The sequence below is a fragment of the Monodelphis domestica genome, chromosome 8, assembly GCF_027887165.1.
Source record: "Monodelphis domestica isolate mMonDom1 chromosome 8, mMonDom1.pri, whole genome shotgun sequence".
In the NCBI taxonomy this organism is placed as follows: domain Eukaryota; kingdom Metazoa; phylum Chordata; class Mammalia; order Didelphimorphia; family Didelphidae; genus Monodelphis; species Monodelphis domestica.
In genome coordinates this window covers 91,064,778-91,089,005 of record NC_077234.1, presented here as the reverse complement: position 1 = coordinate 91,089,005, position 24,228 = coordinate 91,064,778, and the positions used below count along the sequence as shown (strand labels likewise).

The 24,228-nt window shown below is 36.4% G+C and overlaps 1 protein-coding gene and 1 pseudogene across 2 annotated transcripts in view; one reads left to right on the top strand and one right to left on the bottom strand.

The window, feature by feature from the left end:
• SUMO1 (small ubiquitin like modifier 1) overlaps positions 1 to 24,228 on the bottom strand; it is a 90,519-nt gene that overhangs the window by 49,356 nt on the left and 16,935 nt on the right. The window lies entirely within an intron of this gene.
• Positions 1,376 to 23,946, top strand: LOC100019027 (proteasome subunit beta type-3-like; annotated as a pseudogene).

Genomic DNA, 24,228 nt, shown 5'->3' with positions numbered 1-24,228 from the left:
ATTATGGGAAGGAAAGAATATGATGTAATATAATATAATGTAAGGAATAATATTCTAAATTGACTAATTAAATTTAAAAAAAAAACAGTAATTATCAAAACTACTTGCTACTGGCCAAGAAAAAGAAAAGTAGATCATTTGAACACTGGAACAGAACAGACATACAACAAACACTGGTAAAACATTATACTAATCTTATGTTTGACAAAAGCAAAGATCTAAGCTTTGGGGATAACAATTCCTTATTTAGCAAAAAATAGTTGAAACTAGAAAGCAATCTGGCAGAAACTAGGTAAAGACCAATATAATGCCAAAATATGATCAACATGGTACATGACCTAGACATAAAAGGGGATAGCAGAAGAACAGAGAACATATTACCTATCCAATTTATGGAGACCAATTTATGAGTCAACAGGTAATAGAAAATATTGTGAGATGTAAAATGGATAATTTTGAGTTCATTAAAAAGTTTTTGTACAAATAAAATGAATGTTGCCAAGATTAGAAGCAAAAAAATGAGGGGAAAAAATATAGACAGTTTTTCAGTTAGAGGTCTCATTTCTAAAATATATAGAGAGGGGGCAGCTGGGTGGCTCAGTGGATTGAGAGCCAGGCCTAGAGACGGGAGGTCCTGGGTTCAAATTTGACCTTGGATACTTCTTAGCTGTGTGACCCTGGGCAAGTCACTTGACCCCCATTGCCTAGCCCTTACCACTCTTCTGCCTTGGAATCAATACACAGTATTGATTCTAAGATGGAAGGTAAGGGTTTTTAAAATAAAATATAGAGAAAACTTTGACAAAGTTTAAAGAATATAAAACATTCCCCAATTGATATGACACAGTTTGGGGATGATAATATAGCCATATTAAAAAAATGCTCTAAATCATGACTGATTAATCAAAACAAATCTGAGATATCATCTCACATCTGTCAGATTGACTAACATGACAGGAAAAGAAATTAATGTTAGAGGGGATGTGGGAAAATAAGAACACTAATACACTATTGGTGGAACTGTTAACTGATCCAAAGCAATATGAAATAATGCCCCAAAAGTTATAAAACTGTATATACTCTGACTCTGAAGTACTCTCTCTCTCTCTGCAAGTAGGGTGTAATTTTCATTAGATCTCTTTCCTAAGGTATCAAGCGAAAAAGAAAAGAACCTGTGTTTTCTAAAATATTTATAGCAGCTCTGTATATGGCAGCAAAGAACCAGAAATTATGGGGATGGCCATCAATTGGGGAATGGCTAATCAAGTTGTAGCATATGCGTCTGATATAATACTACTTTATGATTGTTATAAACAAAATTCAGGGTTCACCTTTGATGAGTATATGAAACCTTTTTTATTTCATTCTTACAAAAATGAGCACATACTGCAAGAAGTGGCGCATGTACCAGTTTGTTGCAGTAAATTTTTTTATTCTTAATCCTAATGCAAAATTCCCTCCCCTTTGTTTCCTACTGGTGAAGTATACAATCTTCCTGAGATGTCTCTACATACTTCTGCCCTTCATGTGTTCCCCCCCATTACATACATTGCATGTATAAAAAATGGCTACCACTGCGCCTTGTGGGTGTGCAAGTTAATATTCATAAAGCTATTAAGCATGCCCAGGGTTGAGCAAAAAGTTCATAGTTCAGGCAGATGAGCTGAAAGCTAGACAGAGCTGGTTCAAACTCTACTGATAGCAATGTCCTTTACTAGTAGTATATTTCATTATCTGGTCTTAGGGATCCTGTTTTTCCTTTTTCTTTAAATATTGAGACAAACAACATTTTCATTGTCCTGTTTCAATTTTTTCTCAGTCATAAGAAATGACGAATAGGTTAATTAAAAATAAAACATGGAAAGACCTACAAGAAATTATGAAAAGTGAAACAAGCAGAACCAAGAGAACATTATATACATCATTAGAAATATTGTTTGAAGAGTAACTTGTGTATGTCTACCTTCAAAGGAAAAAACTGATAAACAGAAACAAGCAACACATAATTTTACAATATACATAAGTCAAATGATGCCTTGTCTAGTGCAAGGATTTAAGTAAGGGAGGGAGATACCTTTACTATAACAGAAGAGAGAAAAGAAAAGGAAAAATAATTTCCATTCACACACCAGCCCAGGGTTTTGGCGGCAATTTATTTTTAAAAAGAACAGGGTATGGTGGAACTATGAACTAGTACAACCATTCTGTAGAAAAATTTGAACTATACCTAAAGGGCTATAAAATTATGACTAGTTTTTTGACCCAAAAATATCACTATGAGGTTTGTGCCACAAAGAGATCAAAGAAAAAAAGAATTCATATGTACAAAAATATAGCCACTTTTTGGTGTGACAACTGGAAATAGTGGGGATGCTCCTCAGCTGGGTAATGGCTAAACAAGTTAAGGCATATGATTATGATGGAATGCTATTTTGCTGTAAGAAATGATGAAGAGGATGGTTTCAGAAAACCTGAGACTTATATGAACTGATGGCAAAGTGAAGTAAGCAAAAAGAAGAACCTTATGTTAACAGCAATATTGTAATGATAAACAACTGTGAAAGGCTTAGTTACTCTGATTAATACAATGATCTATGATAATTCCAGTGGACTCATGATGAAACTTATTCTCTACTTGCAAAGAGAGAGAGAACTGATGGACTCGAGTGCAGATTAAAACATTTTTCCCCTCTTAATTTTTCTTGCTTTGCCCCCACAATATGGAAAATATGTGAATATGTTTTGCATGATTACTATATATAATGATAGACTTCTTGCCCTCTAGATGGGGAGGAGAAAGAGCAGAGAAAGGAAGAAGGAGAATTTGGAATTGAAAATAAAAATTTTAATTTTAAAAAAAGAAAACTGGCCAACAGATTTTCTCTGATTAACCTCTATTTTAGCATCCTATGCTCAAATAAATAACTTAAGTAATCAAAATTATATTTTCAAGTCTAGAGCAGTTTTTAAACTACCAATGAAATTAACCAATAATTATTAACATTACTTAACCAATACCCATGAATAAGGGTAGACTAAACACAACAGAAATGAGAAAAAACCAAAACACTAGCAAATTAAAAGACATGATATTCTGAGCTATGATCTATATCTAAATAAACAATATTATATCCGAGTTCCCTTGTGTTTTTCTAGTCTCTGAGTTAATTTTGTTAGAAATGGCACAACAATTAAGCACATGATGACTAAAATTTAAAAAGGAAAAATAAATAAACCAAAACTTAGTAAACTTCATGAATCTTCTTCTAAGACCTTAATTAAAATAATTTTAAGACAAATTAATAAAAGGCACATTTAACAAACATTCAATTAGATAAACATATTTTCAGTTCAAAAACCTGTTTTAGTGATCTAATTGTTCAATGTAAGTTACATAATGTAAAGGAAAGAAAAAAAGTAAAAATGGTTATCTATATTTTTCTAATCATTGGTCCAAACCTGTGAATTCAATTCAGTAAGTTCAAGTTCAATTTCAAGGCATTTTCTTAGCATTTAATTGTCTCAAAAGACATTCTTTAAGCATTTCACATCAAAACAGGTTTAAATCAATTCCACACATAATTATTGACAGCCAAGTTGGTTTAGCTAAATGCTGCTAGAGCTACAAAGATGAATAAGAAAATTCACAATCCTTGGCCCTCCAGGAATTTAAAATCAAAAGTAATTTTTAAAAAATGAATAACTTTAAAAATAAATTTTAATTGAGCACAATCTTGAAATTTATCGCATTTGAATACCATCTAGAGCAGTATTCTTAATATGGGGATCCCATTTGAGAGAATCCATAGATTTCAAAATATTTGTTAACTTGGATGGGGAAGGGGGCTAAACACCTTTATTTCAACGTCATGTTTCCTTTGTAATTCTGTATTTCTGAGAAGAGGTCCATGGACCTAGACCTCTCAATTTCTGTAAAGAAAAAATGCAGGATCTGCCCATATTTTTTGGTGTAAAAAGGGAAGGCCTGATGATTACTCCACATGAAAGAAGCAGAGGAGCCTGCTTCCAGAAAAGTCTGATGAAATGTGATGGAAATGGCTTGCCGCTCCTTGATCTGGAGCACGCACAGACTTGTAGAGCTTGTTCCTGTCTGAACTGTCAGAACTAGTGTACATTCGTAGACATTAGTAAGCCAGGGTAAGTCTTGGAGCTGGCACTTCACTGCTTGGCTAGCTCCAAAGAAAGAAGAGTCGCTGGGGCTGTCAAGATTGGAGAAAGACCTCAGGTCCAAGTCATCAACGAATCCAGAGTTGGCATGAATCAGAGAACATATAGGTTCTTCTGTCTGTTGTGTTTATTCTTTCCCGAAGAATATGGTAGATAGCTACAACATGGTAAGCTTCAAAATGTCAGAAGGATGAGCCACCAGAAGTCTGGGAGTTAGTGCCATGCAAGGATTTGGGGGAAAATAAACACTAAAGAGAAAATTCTCAGAGTATGCTTACAGTAACATAAAAGCAAACTAATCCACCCATTGGCCATGCCATATTTGGAAATGAACCTGAAGCAAATACTATACAAAAGCTGGTTTAAGCCTGCCTCTGCCCTCCCTAATGACTGAAGTACTGAGGTAATATGGAGGAAATTGTACCCCCAGGCATCATGGGGAGAGGGAGAAGGGAGAGGCAATATTTGGAACTTCGGTTTTTGTGCCTTCATTCAAGTAAATAAGACTTTGTCAGAGTTAATTGATGTTAATTGGCTAATAAATAAAACAGAGACTAATCACTGGCTATTAATGGTGGGCAAGAAACATATAAGAACGTGGGCCTGAGCTAAAAATATTAAAAAAGAGATACCATCCACCCCTCTGGCACATGCTGAAACACTCAGGGGGAAATGTAGTTAGCCTCCCCCTGGAAGAAGCTACATGAGAATTGTATATTTCTTTGAACAGCCCTGGTAAGGGCTCAGCAAGTTCTCATACCAGTGGTCCTAGTTCTCCAAACATCTAATGGGAAATATACAGTATCCAAAAATGACCACCACCCTCCCCCCCCCCCCCCCCCCCCGCAAACTCTCCCCTATTGTTGTAATGTTTCCTCTTGCCACCAGAGGGCCTTTGGACAACACAATCATAGACACCCCCTTAACCTTAGCACAACTTGAAAAGGCAGTGCTAAATACTTTAAACCCATGATTACAAAAGCTTAGAATTTAGCTTGGAGATAATATGAAAGACTGCTTAAAATATGAAGTCCACATAATAAAGATAAGCTAGAAGCCTTCCCAATAACATCAGGGGTGAAACAAGAATGCTCATTATCACAACTATTATATGATACTGTTCTAGAAATGCTAACAATAGAAATTAGATAAGAAAAATAAATTGAAGGAATTAGAATAGGCAATGAGGAAGCAAAATTATCACTGTCTACATAAAATATGATGTTGTTTTTAAATAATCCTAAAGAATAAACTAAAGAACTAATTAACAACTTGAACAAAGTTGATGGGTATAAATAAAATAAACCCACATAAATTATCAGCATTTCTATATATTACCAACCAAGTCAAGCAGAAAGAGATGAAAGAAAATATTTAAAATTAACAGCAGAAGAGCAGCTAGGTGACTCAGTAGATAGAGTGCAAGGCCTGGAGTTGGGAGGTCCTGGGTTCAAATCTGGCAGTGGATACTTCCTAACTGGGTGACCCTGGACAAGTCACTAATACTAATTTCCTAATCCTTACCACTCTTCTGCCAAGGAATCAATACTTAGTACTGATCTAAGATAGCAGGTATGGTTTGTGTGTGTGTGTGTGTGTGTGTGTGTGTGTGTTTTTAAATGCAGTAAGAGGGTCAGCCAACTGGTCAAAAGGAGATTATAGGGGTCCCTTTGCTGGCTCTAGATGCAGGATTCTGTTACATTTCCCATACAAAAATGTAGGTCACAGTCCTGGATCTCAGTCACAGGGCAAGGGGCAACAGTAGCACACTTGCAGCCACAGGGGAGCAGGGAACTCTGGTCAAAGTTCCAGGAGAGAAAAGAATATTTGTGGTCACTCACGGACCACAGCACAGGCTAGAAAAGTATTAAACAAACCTCTCCTTAGATCATACTGCTTTAGAAAAATTAAAAACTTATAAATCCCTGGATCTAGCTCTAAAAGCAGTTGTACGAAGAACAAGAAACTTGGGACAGTATCCTTTCACCACAGGAAGAGTCCAACTTTAACAACTGTTCTTTTGTTTTGTTTTGTTTTGTTTTTCATTTAAAAGTCAAGGGGAAAGGTAGGAAAATAAATAAACAACAACAAAAAAGAAACTCTACAAGAAAATTATTTTTGGTGTCAGGGAAGACCAAAACACAAACTCAGAAAAAAAGACAATAAAGTCAATACTGCAGCATCCAAAGCTTCAAAGAAAAATAGGGGAGCTCAAAAATTATTTTTAAAATTATTTTTAAAATCAAGAGAATTAGAAGAAAAATTGAGAAAAGAAATAAGAGTAATGCAGGAAAATCATGAAAAAAAGAATCAACAGCTTGGTAAAGGGAGACAAAAAAATAATGAATAAAATAATACCTTAAAATCAGAATAGGCAAATTGGTAAAAGAAGCAGAAAAAGCCACTGAAGAGAACTCTTATAAAAAGCTGGATTGGTCAAATGTAAAGATATATAAAAAATTTACCAAAGAGAAGAAATCCTTAAAAAGTAGAATTGGCTAAATGGAAATGGTGGTACAAAAACTCACTGAAGAAAATAATTCCTAAAAAATTAGAACTTGGAAATTGGAAGCTAATGGCTTTATGAGACATCACAAAACAATATAACAAAGTTGAAGGAAAAAAAAGATCTTATTGAAAACAACTGACCTGGAAAACAGATCTAAGAGATAATTTAAGAATTACTAAACTGGTAATGGACTTCTCCATTAGTGTCAATACAATGTCCCTGAACATTCTGCTGGCATCTTGGAGAAAAACCACTATCCACAAGCAGAGGACAGATTGTGGGAGTAAAAACACCGAAGAAAAGCAACTGCTTGACTGCAGGGGTGGAGGGAGCATGATTGAGGAGAGACTCTAAATTAATACCCTAATGCGAATACCAACAACATGGAAAAGGGTTCGAATCAAGGACACATGTGATACCCAATGGAATCTCGCATCAGCTATGGGAGGGGGGAGGAAAAGAAAATGATCTTTATTTCCAAGGAATAATGTTTGAAAATGACCAAATAAAATGTTTTAAAAATAAATAAATAAAAAATTACTAAACTGCCTGAAAGCCATGATCAAAAAAAGAACCAAGATATCCTATTGAATAAATCATCAAAACATGCCCTGATTTCTTAGACCTAGAGGGTAAAATAGAAATTAATCTCTACCAATCACCTACTAAAAGAATTCCTAAGATGAAAGCTCCCAGGAATATTATAGATAAATTCTAGAACTCACAGGTTCAAGGAGAAAATATTATAAGCAGGCAAAAAGAAACAATTCAAGTTATCATACAGTCACAGTCAGGTAAAAAAATTTAGCAGCTTTTACATTAAAGAATCAGAGGACCTGGAATATGATATCCCAGAGCTCAAAGGAGCTAGGACAAAAGCCAAGAATCACTTACCCAGCAATATTAAGTAATCCTTCAGGGGAAAAAGTAGATATTCAATGAAATAGGATGACTTTCAAACATTCCTGGTAAAAAAGGTTGAATAGAAAATTTGATTCCCAAATGCAAGACTGCAGAGAAGCATAAAAATGTAAACAAGAAAGAGAAATCATAAGGGATTCAATAAGGTTTTAGTGTTTACATTCCCATATGTCATTATTAGAGCAGTTATATGGAATACATAGACAGGGGTCAAGGGTGTGCTTTGAAAATGTTGGGATGATATCTTGAAAAAATAAAATTAAATGTGAATTAAATATCTAGGGGACCATAATCCTGAGAAAATTTACCTCAAAGGTACCACTGAGTCATGTATTTTAATTTGCCAGCATGAAAGTGCAGTTACTGACGAGCAGAAATTAATTGTTGTAACACGTTGTCTGCTTAGATATAGATTGAAGTAAAACCCTGGCCAATTAGAAAATGTATGTGAGTGGGATTAAAAATGAGCATTCCCTCTCTCTCTCCTTCCCTCCCTCCCCTTCCCACCCCCTCTATCTCTCTCACCTAGACTTAGGCTGCCTTATCTCAGGAAAACAGCTTAGTCAAATGATGCAGCTCATCTGAGAGACATTCTAGGTCAGCATTGGCAAAGGTTTTCAAGTTTGAGTGCCCAGAGGGCAAATTCAAGCTATCTGTGAGCCTTCGACATTACCTGAGAGAGCTGAGGTAGGAAGTGCTTGCTTTGGGTGACTGGACATGACATGCAAAAAATGTCCTCAGGCACTGGGAAAAGGGGTAATGGAGCAGCTCCCCAAGTGCCAAGTGGACACATGTGCCAATACTTCGCCAATGCTATTTTAGGTAGGCTGCCATTTTTCTCTTTTACAAATACATAAATATAAATTTAATATGTCTTCAAGATTCATTTTAACATAAGGGATGAGAAAGAGAAATTTATTAGAAAAGTGGTTAAGAGAAAGGCAGAACTGGTTAGATTTTTCTCACATAAAAGACACACATAAAAGTTTTACAGTGGAGGGAGAGATGATGAAAATGAGAGAGGAAATAAATATGTGAACCTTTCTTTCATTGGAATTGGCTCAAAGAAGGAAGAATATCCACACTCATGCTGGGTACAGAAATCTATTTTAACTCTATCAGGAAGTAGGACAGGAAGGAAATAAGAGAAAGGAGAAGAGGCGATAAAAGGGAGGACAAATTAACAGAGGAGGTAGTCAGAAACAAAATACTTTTGAGAATGGGCAAGGTGAAAGGAAAGAAAAAGGGTAACCAGGGGAGAAAATTGGATAGAGGGTAATACAGAATAATCATAATAGTGAAAAAAAATCATGTTTCTTAATAAAGGTCTCATTTCTCAAATAATAAAGAACTAAATTAAATGTATATAATTGCAAATCATTCCCCAATTGATAAATGGTCAAAGAATATGAACAAATGAAGTAATCAAAACTACCTACAATTATATGAAAAAAAAATGCTCTAAATCACTATTAATCAGAGAAATGCCAATTAAAACAATTCTAAGTTATCATCTCACACCTATCAAATTGGCTAATAGGATAAAAAAGGAAATTTATAAATGTTGGTGGGTATGGGAAGAAATTGAGATGTTGAACTGTTGGGAGAATTGTGAATTGATTCAACCATTCTGGAGAACACTTTGGAATTGTGCCCAAAAAGCATACCCCTTTGACCCAGCAATACCTTTAAAAGATCTGTATCTCAAAGAGATTTTTAAAAAAAAGGAAAAGGATCTGTATTAACAAAAATATTTATGGCAGTTCTTTTTGTGGTGGCAAAGAATTGGAAACTGAGGAGATGCCCATCAATTAGTGAATACCTGAGTAAGTTGTAGTATATAATTATAAAAGAATATTATTATGCTATGAGAAATAACAAAGGGGCTGGTTTCAAAAAAACCTAAAAAGACTTATATGAAATGATGCAAAGTGAAGTGAGCAGAACCAGGAGAACGTTGTATAATGTAACAGCAATATTATATATTAAGCAATTGTGAATGATTTAGCTATTCTCAGCAATACAGTGATCCAAGACAATCCCAAAAGACTAGTGATGTAAAATGCTCTCTGCCTCCTAGAGAAAGAACCGATGAGGTCTGAATCCAGACTAAAGCATACTATATTTCACTTTCATTTTCTTTCAAGTTTTCTGCCACAAAAGGACTAATATAAAAAAAATGTTTTACATGATTGTACATGTAAAATCCTATTAGATTGCTTACAGTCTCAGCAAGAGGGGAGGGGAGGGAGAGACTCTGAGACTTAAAAACAATGTTTTTAAATATGTGGAGTTAAATCATTTGTTCAAAAAATCAAGCCATTCCCCAATTGATAAATGGGCAAGAGACATAAATAGGCAATTTTCAGATAAAGAAATCAAAACTATCAATAAGCACATGAAAAAGTGCTCTAAATCTCCTATAATCAGAGAAATGCAAATCAAAACAACTCTGAGATACCACCTCACACCTAGCAGATTTGCCAACATGACAGCAAAGGAAAGTAATAAATGTTGGAGGGGATGTGGCAAAATAGGGACATTAATGCATTGCTGGTGGAGCTGTGAATTGATCCAACCATTCTGGATGGCAATTTGGAACTATGCCCAAAGGGCTTTAAAAGATTGTCTGCCCTGTGATCCAGTCATACCACTGCTGGATTTATACCCCCAAAGAGATAATAAGGAAAAAGACCTGTGCAAAAATATTTATAGCTGTCCTCTTTGTGGTGGCAAAAAATTATAAAATGAGGGGATGCCCTTCGATTGGGGAATGGCTAAACAAATTGTGGTATCTTTTGGTGATGGGATACTATTGCACTAAAAGGAATAATGAACTGGAGGAATTCTATGTGAACCGGAATGACCTCCAGGAAGTGATGGAGAGCAAAAGGAACAGAACCAGGAGAACCTTATACACAAAAACTGATACACTATGGCACAATCAATTGTAATGGACTTCTCTACTAGCAGCAATGCAATGATCCAGGATAATTCTGAGGGACTTATGATAAAGAACTCTATCTACATCCAGAGAAAGAACTGTGGGAGCAGAAACATAGAAGAAAAATAACTGCTTGATCACATGGGTCAATGGGGATATGACTGGGGATGTAGACTCTAAAAAATTCCCCGAGTGCAAATATCAATAATATGTAAATGGGTCTTGATCAATGACACTTGTAAAACCCAGTGGAATTGCACATTGGCTATGGGAGGAGGGATGGAGGGAGGGGAGGGAAAGAACATGAATCATGTAACCATGGGAAAAAATTCTTAATTAATCAATAAAATAAAATTTAAAAGACAGAAGGAAAGAATATTAAAAATTGTTTTTACATGTAATTGGGAAATTTTTAAAATTAATATACATATATCCCTAGGAATAAAAAAAAATAACTGCAGACAATACAAAATACTTAGGAGTCTACCTGCCTAGTAGTGGTAGTCTCTCGGTGACCGAGAATGACAATTGTCTTTGTGCGTTTTCATCTACGGTGTACCCTCATATGGCTTTGAAGTCCAAAGACTGAGGCGCAGAGTTTGTGGCACATGGGGCATGGGACACCAGTTGTTACAGGAGGTGCAGTTGCAGTCTGGTGTAGGCGTTCACGCGCAGCGGCAAGACATCGACGTCGCTCATCTTCAAAGGTGGTGGCGGCATGGTGAATGTGGGTTCGCCAGCTGCTTCTGTCAGAGGCAGCGAGTTCTAGTTGCTTTGGTGTAATGCCAGCCCACTTCAAGTTGGACTTTAGCTGATCCTTGAATCTTTTCTTTGGTCGGCCTTGTTTCCTGAGTCCAGCTGACAGTTCACCATAGAATACCTGTCTTGGTATTCTCTGTGGGTCCATGCGGATGACGTGTCCAGACCATTGTAGCTCCATGACTTCGATGCTGGTGGAGTTGGCTCTGTTGAGGACTTCCTGGTTGGTGACTCGGTCCTGCCATTGGATCCTCATGATTGACCAGAGGGAGCGTTGGTGGAATTGCTCCAGCTGTTTCATGTGCTTCCGGTACAGTGTCCATGTCTCGCAACTGTACAGGAGCGAGCTGAGGACCACTGCGTTGTACACTTTGAGCTTCATCACAGTGCTTACACCACTGTGTTGGAGGACTTTGGAGCGCAGTCGCCCAAGTGTCTGGCTGGCCTTTTGGATCCTGGCATTAATCTTGTGGTCTAGGGACCCGTGGTTGGCGATGGTGCTGCCCAGGTACTTGAAAGTGTTGACGTTAGAAAGCTGCGTGCCGTCAATTGTAATGCACGGCTGATTAGTTGGCCTCCCTGGTGCAGGTTGGAACAGCACCTCTGTTTTGCTGAGGCTGATAGTCAGGCCAAACAGTTTTGTTGCGGTAGAGAATCTGTCCTAGACAAACACAAATCATATGAACACAACTACAAAATACTTTTCACACAAATAAAGTCAGATCTAAATTAACTGGAGAAATATTAACTGCTCATGGGCAAGCTGAGATAATATAATAAAAATGACAAGTCTACCTAATTTAATTTACCTATTCAACGCCATACCAATCAAATTACCCAAAAAATTATTTTATAGAGCTAGAAAAGAGAATAAAATTTGTCTAGAAGAACAAAAGGTCAAGATTATTAAGGGAATTTAAAAAATTGTGAAGGAAGGTGGCCTAGCAGTACCAGATCTCAAACTGTATTACTAAGCGGTAATCACTAAAATAATATATGGTTTGGGCTAAGAAATAGGAAGTCCAGCTCCAACAGCAGCAATTGAATTCAGCAACCCTGTTGAATAGTAAACAGCAAATATAAAACTCAAAGCAGTAAAAGAAAATAGAAAAGACAGTCCTGGGGCACTAGCATTCAGATATCAAACCCTCTAACTCGTTATATAGCTTCCTGCCCATTACAAGTTCATCGTTCTTAATAGGGGGAAATGATGATCATCAGAAACTGACCTGCACTACTCTCCTTCACAAAAAAAGTCATGCTCTCTGAAGTTACCTTTCCTTAAAGTATCTAATTTGTCCTATCTCAGCTCCTAGTTCAATGTATAATTTGTTATTATACCAGGCTGACTGATGATTTGGTCAATGAAGAGGAAAGGGAGAGAGTGACACTCCCTTTGGGCTAATTTCCCCAAATTCCACTGATATAGGCAAGACATAGTCAAGATTTAAACCAATAATTCAATTAACATTCATCTTCCTTTTTTAGTATGCTTACCTATTTGGCAAAGATCTATTAAAAAACAAACAATAAAATTCAGAGTGAGTGGGCAGGTCAGTGTCTTTCAGATTATATGACCAACAAAATAAAAGATTAGCTTTTCCTCCAAGTTTCATAATCTCTCAAACCTCTCCAAAATAGAAATTATGAACCAGAGACAAAGTCATTTTGGCTGCCTCTGCAGCCTAGAAGACTAACAACACAAGGCAAAAATCCAATAAATGAACAACAGATGAAGTGAGGTAAACTAAGTCATTGACCAGAAGAATCTCTTTTTCCCCTAGGAAAGCAGAAATCAGAACTGAGCTTTCCTGAGAAGGTCAGCCAGCTCAGAAGAGTTAGAATCCATGAGAAAATAATTCCCTTAATTCTGGCAGATGGGATGAGATATATATGGAAAGACTTGCACCTCACACCACTGACCAATATAACTTCTAGACGATAAGGCTGCTCGATCCATCAAGGTTATGTCTCATAATGAACAGTTTGCTTTGTATCTTGCAACCTATAAAAACTGCATTGTAAGTTCAATCTGGTGCAACTTTCACTAGGAAGGTTGTCCTGGCCAGTTAGGTATGTATTACTAATAAATAATATTGGTTCCATTAAATGAACTTCTGGGTGTCCGGACTCGCTTTATGAAGTGCACCACATCACAGAGAAGTCTAACTCCTAACCCTTATCTAGCTTATTCAATACCCCATCCACCACACTCATGTAGCAGGGCTGCTACACCAAGCCAATTCATACAACTTGCAATAGAATTCAGTTCTGTATTCTAAACCTCTTCACTATCTCTCCTCCACCACCCTCTCAAGTGTCAGAGATCCAAATAGAAGGAAGAAATGTGTTCAATCTGTAATAACAATGAGGACCATAACAATAGCAAGTTATAGTAGTATTCAGTCCTTCAACAGAGCTTGACTAAACAACTCAGGAACAGAGGGAATTACCAAATTGGAGAGTACATAAAATGAGTAAGGGAAGAAGAACTATAAGACAATAAAATAGGAACTATTATAAAAGAGAAATCAAAATAGATACTTTAGAAGTTTTAATCTCATGAGGATGTCAACATTGACTCTTTAGCGCAGAAGGCACCTCGTCAGTCTCAAAAGCTGAAGGTCCTGAGTTTGGGAGAGGCTTCTGAAGACAAGAAGAGTCCCTCTGCTTGGGCTTAGCTCCCACCTTAAGTGAATTGTTTTTACCTTAGGGTCCATTATTCAGTCTGAAACTGCTAGCCTGAGATTCCCTTCAGGGTGAATTCTCACAGGAATAGGAAACAAGTGCAAGCTTTGGGGTCTCCAACTCACAAGCTAGTCCTAAAACTTAGGGTTCATCAGATCTTACTAAGCTACAAGTGTGGGGTTCTAGATTCCATGTTGATAAGGAATATAGGGACTATAGAAAGACTAAATAAATAAGTACAAGAGACATGAAACAAAGAACAAAAGTCCAGAATAGACAGAAAGGGAAGATAAAAAAAATGAAGAAAATGAGAGGAGGCCTTTTTAGAAAAAAGGTACAAAAAATGAAATAAAAAGAAAATCTAATGCATAGAACAAATTGAAGTGAATTAGAGGAAAATGGATTTTACTTGACTATTTAAGTTTGAAGAGAAAAAAAAGGGAAGAAATAAATAACTATATAAAACCTAGCAAGAAAAAATAAGTAAAACTCCAAAACTAAGTAAAGAGTAACAAAAAGACAAAGGGAGAGATATTCATGAGTGAAGGAAAGAGAGTCAGACAATACAATTGTCTTGAAATACATTAAGCTGAAATAACTAAAGCCATCTTATTGTCTTATAAATGAAAATGATAGAAAACCCTAATTGGGCTTTTTTTAAATTAGAGACAAAGGAAAATATAAATCAAATTCTTATAAATTTAAATGAGAATAGACTAAACAATTCACTAAAATGAAAAAGAGTGACACTGGATAACAGTAATCTGTTGCTTATAAGAAACACATGAAAAAATAAAGACAATAAAAAAGAGGTGGATATGTTATCAAATGAAACAAATATTCAAAACATTAAAAGGAATAAAAAGGCAAACTGCATTAAGTTAAAAGGAATCATAGACAAAAAAATTAATATCAATACTAACTTTATAGGAGCAAAACCAAAATCAGAGCACAGGTAGCAACTCTGCTGAATTCTCCCAACATTCCTCTCCAAACAACTTCAAAATAATGCTTCAAATCGAATATTTGAGTAGTAGAGATAATAAATTATCAGGATGAGACATTTCTCAGCCTAAAACCACTTAGGAATTCAGCAGGAGAGGTCCATGACACTGGGTTGAAAGCCTGTCCAGAATACATATATGGCAACAGCACCAGCAGCTTCAAATGCTCTCATCAGAGAAGGTAAGGGGGCTGAACAAATGATCAGAAAGAGATTAAGGCAACCCTTCACTGGCAGTGAGTTCAACTGGCACTGACTGGTAACTCTACTGCCCATAAGCAGTTCTGGATTATGTGTGAGGAAAAATAGCTCCACCCCACTTCACAGCATCAACAACAGCCTAGCATCCCCTTACTACAGCTGTAGCATCCCAGGTATATTATCATCTTGTAAGTATTATTGATGTATTGATATTGTAACCTGTGTTCATATTCCAGACTCATGGTCATGTTATTTCTTGATTATTGTATTCCCAAAGCTTCAGTCCAAAGGACCAAAGAATTCCTGAGCAGGACATTAGTTGTCACAGGGTCCTAGCTCCCACCTTGTTAGACCACATTCCATTTTGACTAACCTCCTCTTCTTTGATCATGTAGTTGTCAACTGAGCCACTGTTAAATCCTATGTCATGTCACACATGTTCATTAGTTACCTTGTACTCCACATTCCTGGGTTCTTCAGTAAAAAATTTGGGAACACCTGCAGCTTGCTCAATACCATCAGAGGAGCATGCTGGAGCCCATGTGTTTTAACTCTTTGTCTCTGACTTTGTTCCTTTGTTATGTTTCTCCCTCTCTCCCTCCCCCTCTCACCTCCCCTTCCCCCTCCCCCTCTGCAAGCAGCTCCTACAACAGCCTAAACATCTGGCATTAGTGTAGGCATCTGGCATCAGCCTAAACGTCCCTAGTATCCCCAAAGTCCTCTGGCATTACTTAAATGTCAATGTGCAATGTCACTATATAGGGAGGAGCTGGTGGAATTTTAAAAGGGGAACTCAGAAAGGAAAGTCCTCTTGGCTTCTGGGAAGGAGATAGATCAGGTGCACTACATGGATACTGTGCTAAAAAAGTATAGGCCTTAGTCAGCAAAATGGAGTCTCTATATTAATCTTTACTTTGGGGCAAGTTACCTCTAGTCTTTCTCTCTTGCTCATCTTTCTCTCCTCCTTTATGATTAAAAAACCATTTAATCTACAGCTAGATTCCCTGTTTTTAATCTTTACTATTATAGTTCCAAAGGAAAGAGAATGCTAGCAAGGGATTTGGTCACAGTTCTGGGGGCAAAAGGCTAGGGCATGGGATCTTTTTGGGTAAAAATCAGATCAGGAAAGCAGTGACCACACAACTCCTAGGATAATACCACCTTAGAAGCATCAAAAACTTGGGACAGTACCTCACCACCCCTAGGTGAGCAGAATCCAACTTTAACATAAAGTTCATAGTGAAGAAACAGGCTGGGAAAATGACACAAATAAGAACTTTATTGTTAAAACCAACTACAATCTTTGAGAAGACCAAGAAGCAAACTCTGAAAACAGCAATGTGAAAACAGCTATGTGAAAACAGCTACAACCAAAGCATCAAAGAAAAATGCTGACTGGATTGAAACCCAACTAGAATTCTTAGAAGACTGACCTCTTCCCAGCTGTGTGAACCTGGGCAAGTCACTTAAGCTCCATTGTCTAGCCCTTACCATTCTTCTGCCTTGGAACCAATACATAGTATTGATTCTAAGACAGAAGGTAAGGGTTTAAAAAAGAAAAAGAATTCTTGGAAGTGCTGAAAAATGAGGTAAGAGTGATAAAGGAAAAGTTGGGAAAAGAAATGAGAGTAATACGAGAAAATTATGAAAAGAGAATTCACAGCTAGGTAAATGAGGCACAAAAATATACTGAAGAAAATAACTTCTTAAAAATTGGCCTAATGAAAGCTAAATGAGCAGAACCAGAAGAATATTGTATATAAAAAGTAAAACATTGTGGAAAAATCCAATGTAATAGAACTTGCTACGTAGTAGTAATGCACTTTTGACTCTTGTCCTTTTGAGGTTCTTTTTAAGATCAGTTAGGAAGGACTGTCAGAGTGATTTCAACTTTTGTTGCTACTAAGCCACCATTCTTGGCTTCACCCCCTAAGGAATGCCTTTAAAAACAGAATTGGTCAAGTAGGAAAAGAGGTACAAAAGCTTACTGAAAAATTCTTAAAAATTTGAATTGACACAAGAATGAACAATATAGAAATATGTTTTGCATGATAATACATGTATAACCTAGATCAAATTGTTTGACAGCTCCAGGAGGGAGGAGGAAAAAGGAGGTAGGGAGACAATTTGGATTATATAACTTCAGAAAACTTGTGTGAAAATTTGTTATTACATGTAATTGGTAAATCAATCATTTAAAAAAATAGAAATGAGCAAATGGAAGCCAAAAACTCTAAGAGATTTCAAGAAATAATAAAATAAAGTCAGAAGAGTAGAAACAATAGAAGGAAACATGAAATATCTCATTGGAAAAACAATTGACCTGGAATAGGATGTGAAGCTTTCTCACCCTCCTAAAATACCCCACAAACAACCAAAAACAACTCTTATAAAATTAACATTAAAAGTAACAAACACTGGAGTGAAGCTGCACAGCCAAGGACAACTAAGGGGAAAAGTCTCTAACTTCCCTGGGCAGGAACAGAACAAACAGAGGGAATCCACAAAGCAGGCATGATTAACCACCTCACCCTAGTTTGCTGTGGGGATGAGGGGAGTAGAATACACTGGAATCAGAATCTGCAGGTGGAGGGCCCTGGAAGAAGCTGTGGCTGCTACATCCTCCACTGCATAACCTGGAGACTGAAAGAATGGACACCTTGGAGTAGGCAGGAGTCAGATCCTAGGGGGCAGGAACTCAAGCCTCATGCCTAACAAACAGGGATTTTGGAGGCTTAAAAAAATGTGAACTGAATACCTGCTCTGTCCAGGGCTGCAGAATTGGAAAAGAGGAGTGAAGAAGGAACTAGTGAATATGGTCGCAGAGGGGATGGGGTTCCATTAACTATGATCACTCTAGGAACAAGGGAGTCCCTGGCTGTTGCCACAGGAGGAAGCATATTGGCTGTTTGCAATTGCAGTGGCAAAACTGCCTGCAGGCTCTAGTTGAAGTACCTGAGGTCAATAACAGACTGGAGCTTGAATAGGACCACAAGATCATCCAACTCTGGATTATAAAAACTGCAAGAATTAAAGAGGACCCAGAAAAAAACACATATTTTTAAAAATCCTAAATCCTGAGATAATATACATCAATACAATAGGAACTCTGGAACTCCAAAAATTAAGTGTAATGACAGCAGCTAAAATTCAAAATAAATAAATGAAATGAAATGAGTAAGCAAAGGAGAAAGAACCCAAACTCAGGGACCAGTGAAGTAAAAACTACTTTTAAAAATCTACTTAAAAAATAGCAAAAGAGCACAATAAATGACCACAAGTTCAAAAGAGCCTTTGAAAAGAGCTTTAAAAAAACCTCAAAAATCAAATGAGAGAGTTGGAGGAAAATAAGGGGGAAAAAAAGGCAAAGCAAGAAAATCAAGAAAATCACGAAAGATTGGTCACCCAAATGAAAAAAACTTACAGAAGAAACTTACAGAAGAAAATAAGAAAATAACATATTAAGAACTAGAATTGGCCAAGAAAAAGCTAATTATTTCCTAAAACAACAGGAAATAATAAAGCAAAATCAATAGAATGAAATAATAGAAGAGAATATGAAACCTATTATAAAAACTAACTTGGAAAATGGATCAAGGAGGCACAACATAAGAATAGTTGAACTCCTGGAAAGTTACAATATAAAAAAAGTTTAGACCCCCATCTTCCAAGAAATCATCAGAGAAAATTGCCCTAAAATTTCAGAAATGGGGTAAAAGATAAGTTGGAAAATCTACCCATCCCCAACTTTAAATAAACTAAAGATGAAAACACACAAGAACATCATTACTAAGTTCCACTGATCCCAAATTAAGGGAAAAAACCCATTATAAGTAACAAGGAAAAATAATTTAAATCTAAAAAATACCGTCTTAGAATAACAAGACAATCACATTAAAAGAACACAGGACATGGAACACAGCATTTAGCATGGGACATCCTACGTTCAAATCTAGTCTCAGACACTTCCTAGCTATGTGATCCTGGGCAAGTCACTTAACCCCCATTGCCTAGCCCTTACCATTCTTCTGCCTTACAAACCAATACACAGTATTGATTCTAAGATGGAAGGTAAGGGTTTAGGAAAAAAAAAGCTGAGCATAATTATAAAATGGAAAAAAATGAATATTTCATGAAGTATAGGAGTTTCAACTCTTTCTGGAGAAAAAAACAAGAACTCAGCAGAAAATCTGATCCATAAGAAACATAAAAAGTTAATGAAGACTAATCATAAGCAATCCAAAAGGGCAAAGTGTTTAATTCTAGTATAGGAAAATGTCATCTATGGCCCATGAGAATGGCATTAATGCCCAGGTTTTTTGAAGACTCAAGCTCAAATGAATGGAATGGAATGAGCCAAATTGGTAGTAGAATAGACCAGGAGGAGGAAGAATGGTATGGTAATCTCATATAGAGGAGGAATGAGTAGAAGAACTGCCATAGAGAAAAAGATGAAGGGGATTGGAGGCCTGGGAGTACTAGAACTCAATTCTTCTCAGTCCCAAGATTAAAAGAATACAATATACACAATTTAAACAAATTGTAAATAATGTGGAGTTTGTGGTTTTTCACAGTCTTTTTTATGCTTTTGTTTAAACATTTTTTCTTAGCTGTGGTAGTTAATAAGTAAATAATAATAAATTAAAATAACTGACCTGAGAAAATAAGTCAAGAAGAGGTCATTTAAGAATTACTGTGCTTGCTGTATCAGGGGAAAGAAAAGGGTGGGAGCCAAGACATCATATTTCAAGAAAAACTGCCCACATCTAAATCTTAAATCTAAAGGGTAAAAATTTTTAAATCCACCAATCATCTCCTGAAAGAGAATCCAATATGAAATATTCATATTCAAATCAAGAATATTATAACCAAATTCCAGAGCTCCCAGGTCAAGGAGAAAATCTTGCAAGAAACTAGAAAAAAAAAATTCAAATTATCATGGCACCATAGTCAAGATCACCCAAGATTTAACAGCTTCCATATTAAAGGTTTAAACAACTTGGAATATGATATTCCAGAAAGCAAATGAACTAGGATTACAACCAAGAATAATGTACCCATCAAAAATACTCACTAAATCTTCAGGATTAAAAAACAGATATTGAATAGAGGACTTTCAAGCATTCCTGCTGAAAAGACAAGATCTGAGTAGAAAATATGACTTTCAAATACAAAATTAAGAGAAACATAAAAAGAGAAATATGAAAGAGAAATCATAAAGGATTAAATAGGATAAAATGTTTACATTCCAATATGGGAAGATGTTACTTGTAACTCCTAATAACTTTATATCATTATTAGTTAGAAAGAGTATATATAGATGGGGAGGATGCCATGGGTTGACTACAATGGATGATTTTTTAAAAATTAAGCTAAGGGGTTAGAAAGAAGTATACATATGGAGAAGAGGGAAGAAAGAAAAAGAATGAGGAAAACTATCTTACATAGAAGAGGTACAAAAAAGAAAGGCTTTTATAGTAGAGGAGAAATTGGGGGGAGAACAAGCAATGCTTCCACTGTACTCTCATGAAAACTGCTTCAAAGAAGGAAGATACAAATATGTGTATATATATATATATATATATATATATATGTAGTATAGTTGGAAAATCTTGAACCTTTGAACTATGTTCCCCAGAATTCATTTTGCATCTCCCAGCATCTTTTTCCCTGTGTCCTCGGCTTTATGTGGTTGCATGATTGGTTATAAGTTTTCAGTAACTCCTCTCTCTCTCCCTCTCTCTCTCTCTCTCTCTCTCTCTCTCTCTCTCTCTCTCTCTCCTCTCTCTCTCTTTCTTGAAGCTTAAGTGAGTTAGCTCCCTTTTAACTCTAGTTTTTTTAATTTTAATAAATCTTATAAATATAATACTTGAATTACTGTATATTAATTTTAATTCTCACAATTTATATATACTCAGTTGGGTATGGAAATCTGATTCTGGGAAACAGGAGAGAAAGGGGATAGAGATGGGGAGTGGTGATAAAATGGAAGGTGGATTAAAGAAGAAGTCAGAAGTAAAACATTCTTTTGAGAAGGGACAGGGTAAAAATAGACAGAGAAAAAGATAAACAGAAGAAAATAGGATGAAGAAGTTTGAATGAGATGGGCTCACCCATAAAACAGAAGCAAAGAGCAGAATGGATTAGAAAAATATAATCCTACAATATGTTGTCTACAATAGAGACACTTGAGACAGAAAGACACAGAATTAAAATAAAGGAGTGATTTTATTGTCTAATTTTTTTTTTATAACCCTTACCTTCTGTCTTAAGAGTCAATACTGTGTATTGGCTCCAAGGCAGAAAAGTGGTAAGGGCTAGGCAATGGGGGTCAAGTGACTTGCCCAGGGTCACACAACTGGGAAGTGTCTGAGGCCAGATTTGAACCTAGGACCTCCCATCTCTAGGCCTGGCTTTCAATCCACTGAGCTACCCAGCTGCCCCAGATTTTATTGTCTAATTTTATTATCAAATTCCTTTTATGACACAAATGTGGTGTTGACATCGAAGCCAGGATTAATACAAACAGAAAAAGAACACTATAGACCAATATCCTGAATGAATATTGATACAAAATTTTTAAACAAAATATTAACAAGAAAATTATAGCACTGTCACAAGGATCATATTATGACCAGGTAGGTTTCATACCAGGAATACAATTAAGTATTAGGAAAACTAGCAACATAACTGATCGTATCAATAACAAAACCAATAGAAACCTGTGAGATTTAAAATGGTTGAGGTCTTAAACTGTAGTGATTAAAATAGTGGAAGATATAAATTGTGATAGATATAAGAGAGGGTGAGTAAATTGGACCGCAGAAATATGTTTCACTACAGTGTCTTGGGTTTAAAATCAAATATAAGGTGGTCACCAGGGAAATATTCCCAATTATTCAAATACCCAAGTCAATTGGGTTTTATAGAGATTTTAATTAACAATACAATGAGTAATCAAAGAAAGAGAGAGAGAGTAAGAAAGGAAAAAGTATGAAGGGCCTCAAGCCAATATGGCCTAGACCTGAGTCTTAAAAGAGAAATCAGTCAGTTTTTTATAACTCACCATAAGATCTGTCTAAGTAAGGATTTCTAATGACACCAGGCCAGCAGCATCTCAGCTGCTTTCACCAGCTCCCTCCTCCATCTGAATGTTTCAGAATCAGTCTCCTCAGAATGAGTCTCTCCAATCTGAATGTTTCAGAATGACTCCCAGCTCTTCCTGAGCTCTTATTTTTAAGGGCAAAATCTCCTCTGTCACCTCCCCTAAGTCCTTACATCTACCAATCACTGTAGATGTTTCTAAAGGACCGCCCATTTTTAGTCCACACCTAAGAAGATGTGGATTTTTGAGTAATTCACACCAGGAAAACTCTGAGTAAGTTTTCCAGTTCTTTGTTCCTTGTAAATTCACAAGTTGCTTGACCTTTATAGGTACTTAGCTTAAGAAAAGTATGGATTTAAGTACTTTTCATTGTTCAGAAAAGAGTTTACAACTTTATCTTCCCCTAGGGCAGACCCAAGTAGGTAAAGTAGAATTCTCACATTCCTGCTTTAAGTAGAGTTCACTGCCCAAATGGGGAATGGTCTTAATCCAATCTTATAAAGTAGGGTCTGGGAAATTTTAAGGTTTACAAACCATATGGTTATTTCAATAGATGCAGAAAAAGCTTTTGACAAAATGCAACACCCATTCCTATTAAAAACACTAGAAAACATTGGAATAAATGGAATATTCCTCGATAAACAGTATCTATCTAAAACCATCAGCAAACATCTATGATGGAAATGAGCTAGACGCCCTCCTAATAAAATCAGGAGTCAATCAAAGATGCCCATTATCACCACTACTATTTAATATGGTGCTAGAAATGCTAGCTCCACCAATAAGAAGAAATTGAAGGAATAAAATAAGCAGTGAAGAAATAAAGCTATCACTCTTTACAGATATGATGGTATACCTAGAAAATCCTAGAGAATCAACCAAAAAACAATTAACAACTTTAGCAAAGTTGCAAAATATTAAAACACACACACACACACACACAAAAACCATTTCTCTATTTCGGCACCATGTCCTATATATGGCCATGAGGGGAACAATTGTGTTGCCACTGCTGCAGACAGGTGCTTTGGCATCCTAGCCTAGAAGGTAACCACCAACTTCCAGAAGATCTTCCCTATGGGGGACCACTTATATATTGGGCTGGCTGGGCTTGCCACCGATGTACAGACCATTGCTCAGTGCCTCAAATTCCAGATGAATTTATATGAACTGAAGGAAGGACAACAGGTCAATCCTTATACCCTCATGGGCATGGTGGCCAGCCTCCTCTATGAGAAGCAGTTTGGCCCCTATTACACTGAGCCAGTCATTGCTGGCTTTCACCCTAAGACCTTTGAACCCTTTATTTGTTCCTTGGACCTCATTGGCTGTCCCATAGTGACTGATGACTTCGTGGTCAGTGGTATCTGCTCAGAGTAGATATATGGGATGTGTGAATCTCTCTGGGAACCTGGCATGGAACCTGAGCACCTCTTTGAAACCATCTCCCAAGAAATGTTGAATGTTGTGAATCAGGATACTATGTCAGGAATGGGGGTGATTGTCCATACCATTGAGAAAGACAAGATCATTACCAGGACCCTGAAGGCATGGATGGACTAATCCTTCTCACCCATTTTCCTCTTCCAGAACCCAATCTTTTCTTTAAAAAAATAATAAAGTAATTAGACAACAAAATAAATAAAACTCAATAAACAAATAATAAATAAAAATAATTGAATAAAACACAAAAGCAAGAGAAAGAAAGAGAAATCCCATTTAAAATAACTGTAGACAATATAAAATGCCTGGAATTCTATCTGCAGAGACAAACCCTGGAATATGTGATCAACACTTACAAAACACTTTTCACACAAAGTCAGATCTAAACAACTGGAAAAACATTGTTTGTGGATAGGCCAAGCCAACATAATAAAAATGGCAATTCTTCCTAAATTAATTTACTTATT